The 13340-nt window shown below is 44.8% G+C and overlaps 1 protein-coding gene across 19 annotated transcripts in view; it reads right to left on the reverse strand.

The window, feature by feature from the left end:
- PARD3 (par-3 family cell polarity regulator) overlaps positions 1–13340 on the reverse strand; it is a 611947-nt gene that overhangs the window by 160565 nt on the left and 438042 nt on the right. The window lies entirely within an intron of this gene.

The raw sequence follows: 13340 nt of genomic DNA on the forward strand, positions 1-13340 counted from the left end.
CCCCCCGCCCCAGGCTCCAACTCCCTGGGGGCTCAGGACACCATGAGCCCTGGAGGCTGGGAGCCCCGAGATGACAACATAAATCTTTCCTAGGGATCAGACCACTCAGCGGCCGTTCTGCCAGCAGCTTGGGGGCAGGGGCTGTCTAGAATGGCTCACAGCAAGGTGTCCCCTAGATCTCGTATTTACCAGGAGTGTATAAACCTGGCACCTTAAGTAGGTGTCCTGTCAGCCAGACACTGGCTAGGTTTCCAAATACATACATGTACACACATGTGTGGCAACGCGCGCGCGTACACACACACACACACACACACCCTGTATACGTTTGTACAGACTCAAGGGCACTTCAGAGAGTCCGTGGAAAAACAGAATGGAAGTATGAGTTTCTTTGGTACGAAGCTTTCTGAAATCCGTGCAGAGGTTTCCCACCACACGCATGCTCTGTGAACCTTCTAAAGAACATCCCTGTGTAACGGCTCTTACTCACTCAGGACGCAGCTCAGACACCTCTGAGAAGCCCGTCCTCCCCAGCAGCCCTCTTCTCGGCCTCCCGTTTTTCTACCGTTGTTGCTTTTAGGCTTTTGCCATAGAGCGTGTGCTCATATAATAGGAGAGACAGAGGGAAAGTGAGAAATCACCCCGCAGGGGTATAGCCATGCCTCAGCCCCATCTCCTCCAGTGTCCTCTAGGGAATTTGGGCACGCACACACGTGCCCAGCATGGTTTTCAAGCTGCAGGATCCGGAACTGAAACTGTGGCTGGCCATGTGGGGAATCCACGCCACCTGCTGGTCCCTCAGCACCCTGCTGCATTCACAGCACTCTACGCCGGCATGCAGTGAGCGGTCGGTCACCCGACGCCGGGGCAGGGTCCTGTGCATTGCTGTGCCAGGTACCTGCGACAGTTCGGGGCTCACTGTCAGCTCCGAGTAACTGGGAGGGAAATAGAGAGTCCCAGAGGCTTCCTGAAGCGATTGCAGAGAGATGAGCGTGTACAGGAATTTGGGCTTGTTCAGAGTTTAAGACACTGGGCATTTCAGAGTTCAAACAGATAGACTAAAGAAAAGAAGGGAATGGAAGAATAACAACAAGAAATATATCCTTCGTTCTCCTGTTTATCAGCTTTAGTGTCTATTATAAAGCAGGTAGTTTTTCTAAAGTTAGGCTAAAAGTTTGTAACATCTACCCGCCCCCCCCCCCCAAATTCTGATGATCCAGGGGCTAAGTCATTGTTCTAGGCCTCCCTCCTTTCTGCCCCAGGTCACATGGCAACCTTGGGAAGTGGAGGGATAACTCTTCTATCTCAAGACATTTGTCTGAACACTCACCTAAGTGTCCAAATCCACAACGACTAGTTAGCTTATTGTACCCTTGGAAATGTGCAGTCCTTAACTTGCTCAACTGGTACCTGTGTCCCCCAGCACTCCGAATCCACCTGCACCTGCTCAGCCCCTCACCCAGCCTTCTGTAAGAATTTTAGGCAACATTGAAGGAAAACAAACTCACAGTTCAAATTCTGCTTCACTGTGCCTCTGTCTAAGGGCCTGATGCAGGTCCAAGACAGCAGAGAACCTGCCAGACCAAGGAGCCACTGCGTCACGAACTTCGTACCCGACATCGAATTACTTAAAATGTCTCGGGCACAGACGAGGGAGGAGGCATTGGGAGACGGCCATTATTTGGAAGTTCTGCAGCTTTCTTTTTGGAGGAAATTGTCTTTGGGTCATCATAATCAGGTGTAAAGTAGCAATTTTTTTCTTTTTTTTTTAAGTTAAAATTTTATTTTTGTATTTTTACAGCCAGAGAGCACAGGTACTCTCCAGAGAAAGACAGGAAGCACCCCTCGGTGGGGCATGATCACATCACAATCTCTTTTCCTCCATTCTTTCTTCCTGTCAGGATTTGGGGCATGCATGCACACACACCCGACATGTACCAGGTCACCAGGGCAGGCCCAGGATTCAAACCGCAGTCGTGTGGGATCTGGCTCCCACTGCACACCACCTAACCACTGCACTATGGGGCTGGCTTCAATGTTTCCTTCTTTAAAGCATATTTTCTTCCTGGAAGACAATGCTATACTTTTTTTGGAAATAATTATTTTATTTGACTTTACCTATTTATTTTAATGTGACCAGGGAAGGACAGAGAGAGAGAATGAAAAAAACAAGCTGCCAGGTCTGGGACTCTAACCACGGTTGGCCATGTGGAAATCCAGCACCCTTAACCACCATGCCACCTGCCAGCCCCAACAATGATACACTTTTATTTTTAAAAAGTTCTCTCAACTCCAGAATTACAAGAAGTCAGTATGAAACTATATAAGTATTTTTCTTAGAGATGATTTATAATTATTTTAAAAACTATGTACGATTTTAAAGAGCTACAAAGGAACTTATCTTGCTATTTAAATTTTTTTTTCTATCATTTATTTATTTTTTTAGAGGTTTTCGCTATAGGGCGCATACGCTCACCAGAAAGACAGAGAGAGACAGACAGAAAGCGAGAAATCACCCCCCAGGGGGGATGGCCATGCTGCAATCCCTTCTCCTCCATTCTCCTCTTGGGATCTTGGGCATGCATGCCCACGCTCCTGGCGGGAGTTTAAGCCACCAGGTCCGGGACTCGAACCATAGTTGACTACATGGAAGTTCAGTGATATAGCCATTACACCAACTGCTGATCCCCTTATCTTTCTATTATATTATTATACAAATAAACAGTATAATGAAATATTAGAAATGTTGACAGAAATTTAGAAGAATCATTTTCTATTCCAATGGGGTTAGGATCAACAAATGAATGTCAACCAAACAAAATTTAAGCAAATTAGAGATTTATTTCTAAATTAGAATTTAAAACAATATGTGGAAGAGTTTTAAAAAGAAAGGTTCAGGGGCCCAAAGGTGGCATGAAGGTTAAGCTGCTGGGTCTCACCTGGCCAACTACACTGCAAGTCCAGGACTCGGCAGCTTGAAAATCATGCTGGGCATGTATGTGTATGTATCCAGATCCAAAGGGAGAATGGGAGAAGGGAGGAGAAAGGGACTGCAGTGTGGCTATCCTCTCTGGGAGGTGATTTCTCTCTCCTCTGCTTCTCTCTCTCTCTCTGTCTCTCTCTCTGTCTGGTGAATACACATACCCCATAGCAAAAAAAAATAAAGACTTAAAACAAGGGCCAGCAGGTGGGATAGTGAAGGCACTGGACTTCCACATGGCTGACCACAGTTTGAGTCCTGGACCTGGTGGCATGAAACTCACACTGGGTACATGTGCATATGTGCCCAAAATCCTGAAAGGAGAATGAAGAGACTGAGTCATGGTCATCTCCCCCCCCCCAGGGGGGTGATTTCTCACTTTCCCTCTATTTCTTTTTGTCTCTGGCAAGTATGTGCTCACTATAGCAAACAATCTCTCTCAAAAAATAAAAAATAAATAAATAAATAAGAGGGGCCAGCAGGTGGCATGATGGTTAGGGACACTGGACTCCACATGGCCAACCACTGTTCAAGTCCCAGACTACTGAGATGGACATGATCAGTCAATTCCAAGTCCCAAAGTTGTAGTCTGAGCTGGTACACAGCCAGGAAGGCCTCTGGAATCATGAACTTGGGACACGTCCCTCAGTGTCTGTGATACTAAAATCGTTAGATACTCACGTCTCTCATAGAACATGGCTCCGTTCATCTCTAGTTTCCTTCGAAGACCTACCACAAGGTAAGTGCTTGTAAATGGTTGACATAGTGTATTGTTTTACTGCAATTCATACTAGTTTTTAATTGGTGTACTGCTCTTTCTTATTGTTGGGTTTCTTTTGCCTCTCAAGTTTTGGCCTGTGGTTGGTTGAATCCACAGATGCAGAGCTGGTTGGAAACAGAGGAATGACTGTACTCATGTCAGCTGGGAAGTCCATAGCCTGCGCTATGAGCCGGGCTCAGTGGCCCTTCACTCCGGCTAGCTCCATCCTCAGGCAGGTTCGAGCCCCTGTTAAGGTAAGCGCCACCTCGCAGGTAAGAGGAAGTTCAGTTAAACAAGAGTAGTGAAGGGTATGCTCATGCTAAGGCCAGTTTCTTGCCCCATATTTACTTAAATTTATAGTTTGTAAAAACAGTAACGGATAGAGCCATCCCTTCTTCCCCCACTCAAAGAAATCACCTTGGAGACAATGATCGAGTCCTAAAGTATTTGGTTTGGGGAACCAGTATTTTTATATCTCTGTATGTCTAAAGATTCAACACTATATCCCTAGGTAGTCTATGGGGTTGGGAAAGTCATGATGGATTTTTCTATGCAAAAATGAGTCATGACTTTGCCAATGACCCAGTAATAATGAAAGACATAAACTGATATGAAAATTCTGTTTAAAAATATTTGTGCATTTCAGGAAAACGTATCAACAGTTGTCCCTCAGTACCCTTGGGGGACTGGTCCCAGGACCCACCACAGAGGCCCCTTGTATAAAATGACACAGTATTTGCATGTAACAAACACAATCCTCCCATATGCTTTAAATCACTGTCGATTACTTCTAATACTCAATGCAATGTAAATGCTATGTAAATATTTGTTAGACTGCGCGGGTTAGGGAATAATGACAAAGAAATCCATATGTTCAGTACAGACAAAACCATCATAGGTCTACGTACAAAGTGCGCGTCAATAACCTGCAGGCGCAGTTGGCTGAGTCTGGGGGCGTGGAAGGCCACTGTATACACTAATATATATATTCATTCATTCAACCCTTTGAGTTCATTTTATATGATCTCAGCTGCATATTCAAATAATTACTAGATGTCCACGGAATATATAAATTGTCTATTATTGTCTCCTCCACACTAACACAGAAAGTTCTAAATTTGACATTTTTAGATATATATTTATTTGAGTAGAAGAAACTACAGATATCTTAATTACTTCCTGATTAGAAAAGAAAACAAGTATCTGTTTAAATCAACTACTGCTTCTGCTTTAGTTATAATGTACAAAATCAACCAATGGAGAAAGAAAACAGAAGGAAAAAAACAATGAAGAAAAAGGAGAAAGAAAATAATCACAGTTTTCCACTTGGAGGTCTTAGGGTGCCCAAAGTAAAGCTCTAGAACATGTGGGAAGTTAATTTAGAAATGGATTGTGGATTCAGGGCTCGATAAAGTCTCCCAAGAAGTTGAAAATGTGTCTCACAACAGGACTCCACATAAATCCTCATGAATTTATATTAATAGTTGATTGATATTCCATCCTTATGCAGGAGCAGGAAGGAAAATCTCACCAGCCTAAGATTGCTAAATACCGATGGCGTTGGTACTTGAAGCCAGGGCTTCGGACTGTCCACGGGACAGAAGAACCGGACAGGTAAGGCGAAATGAAAAGATGAGTTACTGGGGCCAATGCTGCCGGAAAGCAGCATCGGAGCATCTGTTAGGAGGCCAAATCCCAACTAAATACCAAGCAGCTCAAGGAGATTTGGGCCATGCGGTAAAAGTCCTACAAGTTCAGTTTCCCTGCGAAAGAAAAGACATTACAACCACGAATACCCTCTGCTGGAGGACGATTTGCCCGATAACTATGTTTATATGTTTAGCCCCATATTCCTACAGAATATCTGAACTTTCTCTAAGGCTGAAATAAATATATAAATAAATAGTCCCCATTACATGTTACTTCTCCAAACAAATTGTGGTTTCGGGCAATGTTAATCAACAAAAGGAATTAAACAAGAAGTCTTTAAAATTAGCCGTGACCTTATTTATGGCTTCATTACTTTCAAGATTTCATTTGTTGGCGTGTTTATGTCACCTCAGCCTTTAATTTAATTGCTGCATCTCTAACGATATGAGAAGAGCTTAATGAATGGTGATTGCTTGTTTTCACTCACCAAAATATAACATTTGCAGAACTTACAACTTCCAAGAGCCACTGAATTCACTCATGTATTAGATGAAACTTTCAGACCGAACCTCTAACAGGGAGTAGAACGTGAACCAATACGACACAGCCCGGCGTAACTGGGGATGATCCTGAAATGGGAAGTCTTAGGAGCCCATAACCACCATGCTGGGGCTTAGGTTGTACCTTGGAGACAATAAACCCAGGATAATCTGAAGCGAGGGAATGTCACGGTCACACTTTTAGATAGAAAATTCCAGGAACAGAGGCAGAAATGAGGGGAATAACGCCAGCATCCACGTGGAGTGCTACGGGGAGAGAGAGAGATTGGAACTATTCGGAATGGAAAACAGACTTTCTCGCTGTTATGGGGGTCAGGGGAGTTTCAGAAGAGAGGTTCTAGGCCAGCCAGTGGCATGGTGGTTAAGGTAGCTGGCTCCTACATGGTTGACTGTGCAGCCTGAATCTCAGAGCAGGCAGCCTGGAAAACATGCTGGGTACATGTACATGTGTGCCCAAAATCTCAAAAGGAGGGAGAGATGGAGGAGAGGGGACCACAGTGTGACACTTCCTATGAGGGTACTCTCTTTTCCTCTCCCTCTCTCTAGCGAGTACACATGCCTTCTGGCAAATTAAAAAGAAAGAGAGAGGAAGAGAAAGGAAAAGAAAGGGAGAAAGGAAAGGGAAAATAAGGAAAAGATGGAGTGAGGAAAGCAGGAAAGGAAAAGAGAAACAAAATGAAACAAAACAGAAAGAAAAGAAAGAGAAAGGAGGGCAGGGAGCTGGGTTGGTGGGTTTGGGCTTCAGTGAGGCCTGATAGCCTTCACTTAGAGGAGGCTGTTGGAACCAGTGGAGGGTTACGACAATCAGGGATGAGCTCAGTCTTGGGTAGGTTGGGTGTGGGCCCCTGAGGTTCCCAGCTGGTGGTGCGACAGGAGCTCAGGGCTTGTAAAGTCATCTGGAGATCCCAAAGAGGGGGCTGGGCCAGTGCAAATTGAGCATTACTAATACTTGTGGAAGTTTGAACCTTAACTTTAACCACATAGCTATGGTCTGCAGCTGTTTCCCTAAGAATCAAAAATTGAAGGAGAAAGTAGAAGAAACCTCTGAAGAGCTGGTTAAAGACCAATCAGAAAAGACGGAGGCAGAAGAAAGCTGTACTCCAGAAACAAAGAGAACAGGGTTTCGGGAATGCCACCAAGTGGGTCCTGATGGAAAGGGCCGAGCATTTACTGAGTCAAGATCTCAGGGGTAGGGGTCGTTCAGAAACCAACACGCCTTGCTTGCTGTGACAAATCACCACCATCTTGGGCCCTCAGACAACACAACGTATTGCATTCTAGTTTGGGAAGTCAGAGGTCGGACATGGGATCCACTGGGCTGCATTCCTTCTGTAGATTCTTGGGAGAATCCATTCTTTGTCTTTTCTAGCTTCCAGAATCCCTTCTGCATCCCTGGTTCTGGTTCTGTCTTCAAGCCAGCAGGCCCAGCACCTTCCAGTCCCTCTCTAACTCTGACCCTCCTGTCTCCCTCTTCCCCTTATAAAGACACTTAGGAGGGCATTGGGCACAGAAACATCTCACCACCTTACCTTTCTGAACATAAGCAGATTTGGAATGTCCTTTTTGCCCAGTGAGAGTGCACATTCACAGACGCTAAGAGCAGGGCCTGGACAGCTTGGGGGAGCGCTATTGTTCCTACAACATGTAGGAACCGAGATGTGGGGGGCACCCATGTCAACTCCAGATTAATTTTTCAAGAAGTGTGCACCACCGCTGCAAAGACCATGCTAGACCAGGCCGCAGCCCCTCCAAGTAACAGGAAGCTGCCTGTGGATACTGCTCTCCCTCTACGGTAGGATCCAAGAGGACCCCATGATGACCTCATCGTAATGTCACTCACATGCTAAGTGTCAGCCCTACCACAGTTTACAGCCATAGGGGATACCAACTGGACATGTCCTTACAAGGAGAACAAGATGGGTTTTGGAAATTGAGTAAGTCCCCACCTTTTGCAGGAAAAGCTTTTGAGTATTCCTTCCAATACCCTACCGGGGCCCCTCATCACCCCATCTGCTCTAGCTAAAACTCCCCAGTCCAAGACAGGAGAGTTCATTTGTGAGTTCAGAGCCCATGCCTCCATTCCCAGGCTGGTGAATAAAGCTTGGGTCATAGTTGGCTCCATGACACCAAATGGCTAAAGATCCCGTCTTTGGGAAAATTAAAAGTTGGTAACATCTGAATTAGAAGTGAAGAGGAAAATAGCTGAAAAAGGATTGTAAAAATAAAAAGGCACAATGTTAGCATGTTTATATGCAGGTGGAGAGGCACGGGCTGGGGCCAGGGGCTGAGAGCAGACACTCTGGGGCACAGGTATGTCACAGGGCTGGGGCCGGGATGAGCCGGGCTGTTCACAGGGCTGGTGGAAAGGGAAGGCTGACCCTCCGCCAGGGAGGAGAGGGGAGCGGCCCCAGTGCAGATGTGGATGGACTGCAGGTCTGGAGCTGAGAGCGTGCTGAAGAGCACCCAGGCTTGGAACATCTGCCCAGTGACGGAGGCAGAGTTAGCCATAGCCAGAAACAGAAACTTAGCCAAGGTGCGAAGGCTGGGCCCAGGCCAGACGGGGCACGGGAACAGCAGGGGCACCAACTTGTACACGTCCGATGGGTGTGCTACCTCGGAGAATTACTCTCTGGTGTTTCCAAAAAAACAGAGATAAGTTCTACTAACTACATGTAAGTAAAATGGTATTTGACTCTGAGTAGCAAATACGACTCTGTTACATGACCAACATTCAAAGGAACATATATATAATAACCGCCTGCATCTAAGAACATTAGTTTTGTTCTGTGTCTGCCAGGCTTCCTTCTGTCACAACTGGATTCCGGTTTTAATGGGGGGAAAAACAAGTTCATCAAGGTCCTTTTTTTAAAATCGGCATTTTTCTCTTTAGTGGTAAAATGCACGCAAAAAGCATCTGATTACGGTATTTATGTTTCCATTAAAGTGTCCTCAGGAAGCAGGGGGAGTCTAGCCTGCTATTTTCCTGCTATTTAGATTTATAGCAGCACAGTTCCTATTTTATTTCGATTATATTTGAAGACAATGCACTCTTGGTGGCAAATGATTGCATGGTGACAGCAACTGTCCACGAGTGCTGTCCTTCCGTGGAGTTCTTAACTACGAATTCTGGGATCCGCATGTAAAAATAGAAATGGTATATGCTGTCCTCATGTAAATAAAAGGCATTGCTGACCAACACTTCATCATTTCTTTGTTAGACTTCAAAGCACACAAAACTTTCTAAATGGAATCATGTAGCTCAATGAAAGGGAACTTCTTGGTATCAAGCAACACTGACCATCAGACAGTGCAGCAGTATTGCAGACACAAGATAACTTGATAAATGAAAGGATTATTTAATCCAGGTGAACAGTGGGCACCATGAGTGCCAGATAAAACTGTATCGAATGGCAATTATAAATTATTTCATAGCTTTGCTATTAGAGGACTTTAATAAGCTCCATATTGGAGTTCAATTTTCTTTCATTAGCCCAAGAGAATGCTTTCCAAAGGGTAGATGGATCCATTGTTTCAGAGTCAACTGGGGGCTTGTTAAAAAAAAAAAAAAATAGACCATGCAGTAGAAAAAATCTCTAACCTTGAAGACAAAACTTCTGAGTTAGTCTAAGCACCTGAAAGAAGAGGAAAATAACCATTAAACATGAAGACCATATATGGGAAATCCTAGACTCCATTAAATAGCTGAATACCCACATAATAGTATTCCAGAAGGTGGAGAGACAGGTAGATGCACAGAAAACATCTTTCATAGTGTATTAGCTGAAAACGTTCCAAATTTAGAGATGCATGTGGACATCCAAATCTGGGAGATACAAAAGACACAAATAGATAAAATAGAAGAAGATCCTCTCCAAAGCATAACATAGCCAAATTGCTAAAAATCAAAGACAAAGACAAAATTCTAAAAATGGCAATAGGAACACCAGGTCACAGGGAGCCCAGGGTGAATTCCAGGTCTGCAGCAGCTGCTCAGCAGACAGGGCGGCCTCCTCCTTCCCCTGCAGGGTGTGAGGCAAGCCTTGCCTTGAGCACCAGCCCAAGTCTCAGGTGGAGAGGAGGGGCGGTGGCAGAGGGCCAAAGCTGTGCCAGCCCCATTTCACTCAGGGAAAACTAGCTTTGCAGGACGTCTGTCTACAGATGGGTTCTAACTTAGAGCTAGACCACGTGGCCACCCCCTACTGCAAGGGAGCCTAGGAAATGGGAGTTTTCGATAGGCACCTGGTTAGCCTCTTAAGGAAGTTGGGGAAATACAGAGGGCTGGCACCTAGCAGAGCCTTCCACAGTGGGGAGGGACAGGAGTGGAGAGGTCACGGCAGCCAACTCGAAGGCGGTCTGGCCCTCTGAGAGCCAGCGCTCGAACAGGAAGTGCCCTCTTGCCAAAGAAACAGAGGACTGGTGAACATTTACAACCCCTCTGAGGTCCCCCATTATAAGGAGGATATAAACGTAAGTACCCAACATTACTGCACTTAGGCCTTACTGTGCCCATAAAGCACAGGAAGGTCTGCTTCTCTCCGGCATCAATCCAACGTGAAAAAGCAAGAACGCTAATACGCAGTAGGAACAGTGACAACAGCAAACGGTCAGAAAGCACTTCGTGAGTCAGTAACATTCAACAGGCGTGAAAATATTTCTTTCTTTCTGTATATGATAAACAGTCTTACGGAAAAAAGCTGCTAAGCTGAAGGAAAAAGACGAAAAGGATATTGTTGCATATTGAGCTAAAGGAAAGCCTGATGCAGCAAAAAAAGGGAGTTGTCAAGGCTGAAAAGAGCAAGAAAAAGGAGGAGGAGGAAGACAAGGAAGATGAAGAAGATGAGGAAGAAGAGGAAGATGAAGAGGGTGAAGATGAAGATGATGAATAAATTGGTTCTAGTGCAGTTTTTTTTTAAAAAAAAGATTTATTTTATTTATTCATTCATTTATTTTGACTAGAGAGAGACAGACACAGAGAGAGAGAGAGAAAGTGAGAAAGTGAGAAAGTGAGAAAGCAAGCCAACAGGTCCAGGACTTGAACCATGGTCAGCCATGTGGGAGTGTCCAGCACCTTTACCACCATGCCACCTACTGGTCCCCTCTAGTGCAGTTTTTTTTTCCTTGTCTATAAAGCATTTAATCCCCCATACACAACTCACTCCTTTTAAAGAAAAACAATTGAAATGTAAGGCTGTGTAAGATTTGGTTTTAAACTGTACAGTGACTTTTTTTGTATAGTTAACACACTACCGAATGTGTCTTTAGCTAGCCCTGTCCTGTCCTGGTGGTATTTTCAATAGCCACTAACCTTGCCTGGGCCACTCTGGGGGTAATTTAAAGCAGGTTCTTTTTTTTTTTGAGAGGTTTTCGCTATAGGGCACGTGCGCTCGCCAGACAGACAGAGACATAGAGACAGAAAGCAAGAAATCATCCCCCAGGGGTGATGGTTACGCCGCAATCCCTTCTCCTCCATTCTCCTCTCGGGATCTTGGGCACACACGCACACGTGCCTGGCGTGAGTTTTAAGCCACCGGGTCCGGGACGCGAACCGCGGTCGAACATGTGGGAATCCAGCGACATAGCCATTATGCTAACTGCTGGTTCCCAAGGGAATGGTAGTTTTTTCATCTTCAGTAGTCTCTGATGTAGCTTATACGAAATAATTGTTGTTCTGTTAACTGAATACCACTTTGCAATTGCAAAAAAAAAAAAAAAAAGTTGCAGCTGTTTTGTTAACATTCTGAATGCTTCTAAGTAAATACAATTTTTTTAATTAAAAAAAAAAAAATGACCCCAGAACAGACACCGGTTACGTCTCCCACTGCCAACTGCCTACACTCCACGGCATCTCAGAGCTTCGACCACAGGTCACTGGTACCAACCGCAAGAGGGTGAATCCACTCAGTCAATAGGCGCTGCTTTATTGTGCGTATTCTCCATACAGAAGATATTCTCTCAGGAGTTGCGAGGTTTTTTGTTTTGTTTTGTGTTTGAAGTTTACTGACTAATTTCCTGAGAAAGAGAGGGGCCCTCTACAGGGTCTTCACACCACAATCCTCCCAGCAGCCCTGCAGCCAGCCAGATCCACAGTGCCCTGGGTATTCAGACAGAGCAGTTCCGTGAATTCGAAGCCTTCTAAGAGGGCCGCCAGCACCCACCCAGTGCCCGACTAACGGCACCACCAGGCTTAGGACAGGAGTTTCGAGTTCTGTGTTTTCATTTGCACCTTTTTTAAAGTTAATGTATGCATGTCCTAGGTCATCTTATAGGCATTTCATTTCACTATCTGCATTTAATTTTATAAAGAGGAAGACATCAAGAAAAGCCACGTTTGCTGTCTCACTGATGACAGAAGCGACTGAGCTTCATGCATAAACGATGCATCTGTGGGGTGCACAGGCCAGAGGGTGCTGGACAGGGCCGCACAAAAGAACGAGAGGAATTGACCCGAGAAAGCGGTGGGTGAACTGAGCCAGTCCTTGGCCTGTGGGGGTAGCAAACTGACTCAGAATAACCTGCCATGATGCCTCCACCACCATATTCATGATTTGTGCGAGAGTTTAGGTTTAAAAAAAACATTATTGGCCACATTAAATTAATGCTGTTCATTTGAATGTAATGGTTTTGCTATTTCGTTTGTATTTAATTTGTAAAGATGTTTGGTTTTATAGTTGTATAATGGTTATAAACAGAAGGAGTTTAGCCTTATTTTATTTTTATACATATTTAAGTAACATTATAATCAAAACAATCTAATTCAATCCTGCAGTATCAAGACATGCTCTTTCCTTTAGAGTCTCCACTCCTCAAGACTGAGAACAACTTCCCTGCAGCTTTCTCTCTAGCAGGAAAAGACAATGGGGATGACACGGTTATTTCCAAGTCAAAGTCACATGCAATTACAGGCACGTGAAGACGCACTTTTCAGGAACGACAAGTACTTTTGGGGTTAGTATCAGTCATTGTTTAATGGACATCTCATTCTCTGCAAAAAAAATAATAACTACGAAAAACTAAACATGTTTCTGTGTTTTTTTTTTTTTTATTAAAAAAAATTAGTTATTGAGTTGGAATTGTCTTCGAAGTCCTCTCGTCCAGTCACACTTTTTTGACACAAATGCCTAACAGGCTGTGCCTGGGTAAGGTGGAGAAGGGCTTCTGGATCAAGCGGTGCCGAAGATGGGACTCAGAGTTATTTACTCTTGGTGGGACTCGCCCTGTGACTGAGGAGAGCCTCCTCTGTAATGCTTTGCTGAGCGAGTTTGGAGATTTATCAGGAGGTTGGTGTCAGCCTGGGGTTCACGTGGTTCGGAGGAGAGATAGGGTAGGGGTACTGCAGCCCAGAAAGAGAGTGTGTGTGTGTGTGTGTGTGTGTGTGTGTGTCTAGGCACTA

The sequence above is a fragment of the Tupaia chinensis genome, unplaced genomic scaffold (genome assembly GCF_000334495.1).
Source record: "Tupaia chinensis unplaced genomic scaffold, TupChi_1.0 Scaffold000578_2, whole genome shotgun sequence".
In the NCBI taxonomy this organism is placed as follows: domain Eukaryota; kingdom Metazoa; phylum Chordata; class Mammalia; order Scandentia; family Tupaiidae; genus Tupaia; species Tupaia belangeri.